Raw genomic sequence first — 6,395 nt, forward strand, 5'->3', positions numbered from 1 at the left:
CTCCTCTTGTCCTCCCGCTGTGTCCAGGCGGGACAGGGCACGACCTCGTCGGTCCCTCTGAAAGATTACGTAATGTGGGAATAAACACATCCCCGTCACGGGAGGTGAATTCGACGAGAAAGCGAATGGGCCCAGAACAAACGGCTAGATGGAAAATGAAAACAGCTGCGCCCGGCCGGGTGGCCCAGTTGACTGGAGCGTTGGCGGCGCACCAAAAGGTTGCGGGTTCCATTCCTGGTCAGGGCACATGCCTAGATTGCGGTTTGATCCCCAGGAGGGGCCCGTTGGGGGTGCATTGGGGAGGCGACCAATGGATGTTTCAGCTCACATCTGGCTGTTTCATCTCACATTGATGTTTCTCTCTCTCCCTTCCTCTCTAAAAATCAATAAAAACATATCCTTAGCTGAGAATTTTTAAAAATTGTTTTTTAAGAAAACAGCTGTGCCCTAGCTGGTGTTGCTCAATGGATAGAGCATTGGCCTGCGGACTGAAGGGTCCCAGGTTCCATTCTGATCAAGGGCATGTACCTCCGCTGCAGGCTCTATCCGAGAGGGGCAACCAATCCATGTGTCTCTCTCACATTGATGTTTCTCTCTCTGTGTCTCTCCCCTTCCCTTCTACTCTCTAAACATCAATGGAAAAATATCCTCGGGTAAGGATTAACAACAACAAACAGCTGTGATGTGGAATAACAGGAATTAGATTTAAATTTTGTCCTTATCTTGTTAAAAAAAAATACTGCCTCTGTCATCTGTAAATATAAAGCAGCAGTGGGGAGCTCTCCTCAATTCCTCACTTTATAGATGGCATTGAACGCAGGTCTTAACGATGCACGCCCTGGAGACCAGAGGGGCTTTTGGTGACCTCTCAGTATATTTTGTTCAGTGGATTTCATGTGTTTCCCACATGAAACACCCAGCATGCTTTGCTTTGCTGGGTTATCATTAACCTCTGGCCTTTAGGGAGTCATTTGCAGGCAGTGAATCCAATGTAGTCTTCATTCAGCACCAGAAAGGTTCTGTGTGAGTTTCTCACAAGTATGAAAGATGGTTTTAGAATACTTGTGAAAATGATGCGTGTAAAAAAGATTGACTTCTACTTGAAGTTTAAATGGAATTTTTCTTTTATAGAAAAAATCTATTTTATCCATTCACGATATTTTCCCAAGATAATGAATAAAAGTTCATAAAATTCAAATCTGTTGAAAATAGGGTGGGGGAAGAGATATTATCTTTAAAAAATTTTTTAAATATTTTAGAGAGAAAGGGAGAGGGAAAGAGAGTTAGAAACATGGATGAGAAAGAAACATCGATCAGCTGCCTCCTGCACACCTCCTACTGGGGATGTGCCTGCAACCAAGGTACACGCCCTTGACCAGAATCGAACCTGGGACCCTTGGGTCCGCAGACCGACTCTCTATCCACTGAACCAAACTGGTTAGGGCTAAAATACTTTTTATTGAGTTCAGAGAAGAAGGGAGAGGGAGAGAGGGATAGAAACATTAATGATAAAAGAGAATCATTAATCGGCCTCCTCCTGCACGCCCCACACTGGGAAATCAAGCCCACAACCCGGGTATGGGCCCTGAACGGGAATCGAATCATGACCTCCTGGTTCATGGGTCAACGCTTAACCACTGAGCCATGCCAGCCAGGTGAGATATTACCTTATTTTAAAACACATAATAATTAAAACTACACAATACAACAGAAAAAACATTGCAGTTAATTTTTCAAAAGAAACAAATATGTCATGTTCTTTGCATTAAATTGCAACAAGCAATGCACAGGGTCACTAGGGAAATGCTACCTGGACGTTGTATGTCAGAATCATAACCAAGGGGTGATGGCATACATGACGTGGGAGTTTATTTCTGCAGCTGCTAATACCAGCCAGCTGTTGACAAGTGTTCTTATGGAATTATTGTACATTGCCTTAAAGTAAGTCTTGAGAAACCCAAGAGTTTTCAAAAATGGTCCTAAGTAGGTCCTACAAGTGATTCTTAGGCTTTTCTGAAATGTAAGTCAAGCCTGCAACATTATCTGAGTGTAATTTATAGTCAACACCTGAAGAAAGAATAAGGAAAGTTACTTTTTCTGGAATAACTATGACTTGGACCCTAGACAACTGACACTTAAAATTACTTGGTGGTTTGTTTTATGTTTTTGTTTGTTTGTCTTTTTGCCCCACTGGCATGGCTCAGTGATTGAGTGTTGACCTGTGAACCAGGAGGTCATAGTTTGATTCCCTGGCACATGCCTGGGTTGCGGGCTCAGTCCCCAGTGTGGGGCGCGCAGGAGGCAGCCGATCAATGATTCTCTCTCATCATTGATGTCTCTCTCTCTCCCTTTCCCTTCCTCTCTGAAATCAATAAAAATATATTTAAAATAATAATAATACTCCTTTTTTACCAGGCCCCGAGCTTGGGACACCGTCCTTCCCATGGCGGGGACACCTGGCTTCTGACTGTGCCTTCTTGCCCACCCCAGGCGGTGGAGGCAATGGGCCAGGAGGGCCAGAACCAGGCTGGACTGACCCTCTTGACCTGGCTGGGCTTCCAGGGCCCTCTTGGTGGATCGGGAATCAGAAACCTGGTGTGGGGGATTCCCCGTGCCCCCCATCATTTGAATTCTGCCGGGGGAAGAGGGGGAGAGGGAGAGGCCTATTGTGGACCTCAGGCCTGGAGACCCCTGAGCCCGAGGGTGAGGCAAGAGCCCAGATGGAGAGCAACTGCAAGGGGCCTCCGCTGAGCCCTGCAGCTGCCCCGCCCGGGGCAGTTATATTAAACCATCTAAGAACATCCAGTAAAGGACTCGTAGCCAATGTCATCGATAGTCTGCTTCAGATGACAGTGGAATCTAAATCCTTGCAGCCTCTCCTGGAAGCCTGGAGTGACACTTTTTTTCGTTCTTGCTCCGTGCTGCTTCGAACCCCTACGCTTTATCTTCGAACTCTAGAAAAGCTCAGCGTTATTCTACAGAAATTGTCTAAAAGCAAGAGTAATAAGAAGCTCTTTGAGTTTTTCACAATTCAGCTGATGCGTCAGGAAATACAAAGGACGACACATCCGGGGCATGCCTGGCTTTCTCTGTATTAAACTGAATTCAACTCTGTTCAGCTTGGGTTTAATGAAATGCAACTCCCTGGCCTCCAATGCAAGCTTTGGAGACTGGCTTATTATTACTTTACATGTTACATATTTGTTGCCTATTTGTAAGATTGCAAAGATCATCAAAGTAACTAAAAGTCTACCAAGTAGAGTTTTCAGTAACATCATTTATCATGAAAAATAAAATAGAAAATTTTAAACTTTTTTTAGTTCTTTTTTTTTTAAATTGATTTCAGAGAGAAAGGGAGAGGGAGAGAGAGAAATATCAATCATGAGAGAGAATCATTGACCGGCTGCCTCCTGCACACCCCCCACTGGGGATCAAGCCCACAACCTGGGCAGGTGCCCCTACCTGGAGCCCAATCGTGACCTCCTGGTTCATATTTCCATGCTCAACCACTGAGCCATGCCGGGTGGGCGAATTATTTTTTTAACTTTAAAAATTAAATCTATAGAAGCTCTGGAGTTCTTGGAATGTTACAGTTCAACTAAGGTAGTACTAATGTGAAAAAGAGAATTTCCAGAATTAATGACACTGGGGTTATTTTTTTAAAACTACTTTAGAAAAAATTGTTTTAATGATATGATTATTTAGAATAAAACTGTTGTTTATGTGGGGGAAAAAGAATTCTCATATATTATCTTCCACCACCCACTTCTTTTTAAAAAATATATCTTATTGATTTTTTACAGAGAGGATGGGATAAGGACAGAGAGTCAGAAACATCTATGAGAGAGAAACATCGATCAGCTGCCTCCTGCACATCTCCTACTGGGGATGCGCCCACAACCAGGGTACATGCCCTTGACCGGAATCGAACCTGGACCCTTCAGTCCCCAGGCTGATGCTCTATCCACTGAGCCAAACCTATTAGGGCCCACCATCCACTTCTTTAGCTAATTGATCTAACAGTGTAAGAGTAGAGGGTGGGTCAAAGATTTTTCCCTGGAGGACACGTTTGGGGGATTTTTGTGGTGGAATGTGTATGACTGGCAAGCAGACATAAAGTAAGTAGATGGTCTGTATCTCTCTCACTCCATGAACTTGTTTACTGAAGGAAAGCATTTAAGAACTGGCCTTGCTTGACTCCATCTAAGTAGTATTTTTCATCTTTATATCCTGTAAACATCTAATGCATCACTCAAGGAGGAAAAAGATCAAGGTTGTTAGGCATTAATAATTCCCTTCCTTAAATGACACCTACTCATTACTATATGAGCACTGGGAGTTACTACCCATTTCAAGCTGGAGTCTGAAAGAAATCACCTCTGGTATCTCTGATGACGAGCTATAAGTAGGCCCCAGATTTAGGTATAATAAATACTTGTAATTGAAATGATACAGGCTACCTCGCTTTATTGAGCTTCACATTATTGCACTTCACAAATGTTACGTGCTTTACAAATTGAAGGCAAGACCCTCCACCAGCCAGATTACTATTCCCAGTACCCATCTAACAATAAGTGGAATTTTTTTAAAAATATATTTTATTGATTTTTTACAGAGAAGAAGGGAGAGGGATAGAGAGTTAGAAACATCAATGAGAGAGAAACATCGATCAGCTGTCTCCTGCACACTCCCCACTGGGGATGTGCCCGCAACCAAGGTACATGCCCTTGACCAGAATAAAACCTGGGACCCTTGAGTCCGCAGGCCGACGCTCTATCCGCTGAGCCAAACTGATTAGAGCAAGTGGGAATTTTTCAATGAAGCAACTTTTTTACATAATTTTTATGAGTTTATTTGAGTCAAACTGACAACATACGCCAGGGAGCAAGATCTCAAATGCTCAGTAATGAAGCAGTTTTAAGCAATCTTTAGAAATACTTTACATGACATCCAAATGTAGTAATCCTTGCCTTAGACTACAAAGGTTAGGGTAAGACAAAAATCCATTTATCTTAGCAACTCTTTCCTTCAGACAAAGCCCTCCTGAACCCACACACATTCATCCAAAACTTCCTCTGCTCCTAGAACTTAGGACAGGAATGCTCAAGTGTTGCTCATCTCGCCTCCTGGTTGCCATGTGTCTGAGCACTCAGTGCCCATGAGCAGCTGTCTCGACCTTTTATGTAAAAGCTGGAACCACTATGGTGCTCACATAACCAATTGCTCGTCCCCTCCTCTTCTCCCATCACTACCACCCACATAGGCATAAATAATCCAAGCTGGCCCTGTCGATGTGGCTCAGCGGTTGAGTGTCAACCTATGAACCAGGAGGTCACGGTTCAATTACCGTCAGGGCACATGTCTAGGTTGTGGGCTCCATCCCCAATAGGGGGCGTGCAGGAGGCAGCCAATCAATGATTCTGTCTCATCATTGATGTTTCTATCTCTTTCTCCCTCTCCCTTCCTCTCTGAAATCATTAAAGAAATATATATATATATTAAATTGAACTGTTTTTTTTTTAAAAAAAAACTACTACAAATCTATACCAAACATCATTCTTAAAGTTAAAATCTATAAGTATACATTTTTAAAACAAGAAAAAAATATGTCTGCTGTGATCATTCTTTTCAACATTGGAGGTTCTACCACACAGAAGTAAAAGAAAAAAACAAGTATGAGGATTGCAAAGGGAGAAATAAAACTATTACACACAGACACTATGCTTGGAAAATTCAAAGGACTCTATAGAAAACACCTCTTGTTTAACAAGGTGGCTTGCTGTAGACCAGTGATGGCGAACCTGTGACACGCGTGTCAGAGGTGACACGCGTGTCAGAGGTGACACGCGAACTCATTTTTTTGGTTGATTTTTCTTTGTTAAATTGAATTTAAATATATAAAATATCAAAAATATAAGTCTTTGTTTTACTATGATTGCAAAGATCAAAAAATTTCTATATGTGACACGGCACCAGAGTTAAGTTAGGGTTTTTCCAAATGCTGACACGCCGAGCTCAAAAGGTTCACCATCACTTCTGTAGACTGATTGTGTCCCCCACCAAATTATAATGTTGAAAACTTCACCCACAATGTGATGGTATCAGGAGGTGGAAGCCTTTGGGGCTGATTAGTCATGAGGGTGGAGCCTTCATGATGGGGTTAGTGCCCTTATGAAAGAGACCTCACAGAGCTCCCTCACCCCCCCACGCCTTCCATCACCTGAGGACACAGGGAAAAGCCTGGAAGTGGGCCCTCACCAGACACTGAATCTGCTTACACCTTGATCTTGGACTTCCAGGATCCAGAACAGTGAGAAATAAGTTTTTTTGTTTGTTTGTTTATAAGCCACCCAGTGTATGGTATTTTGTTAGAGCAGCCAGAATGGACTAAGCAG

Source organism: Myotis myotis, unplaced genomic scaffold (assembly GCF_014108235.1).
Source record: "Myotis myotis isolate mMyoMyo1 unplaced genomic scaffold, mMyoMyo1.p scaffold_m19_p_4, whole genome shotgun sequence".
NCBI lineage: Eukaryota > Metazoa > Chordata > Mammalia > Chiroptera > Vespertilionidae > Myotis > Myotis myotis.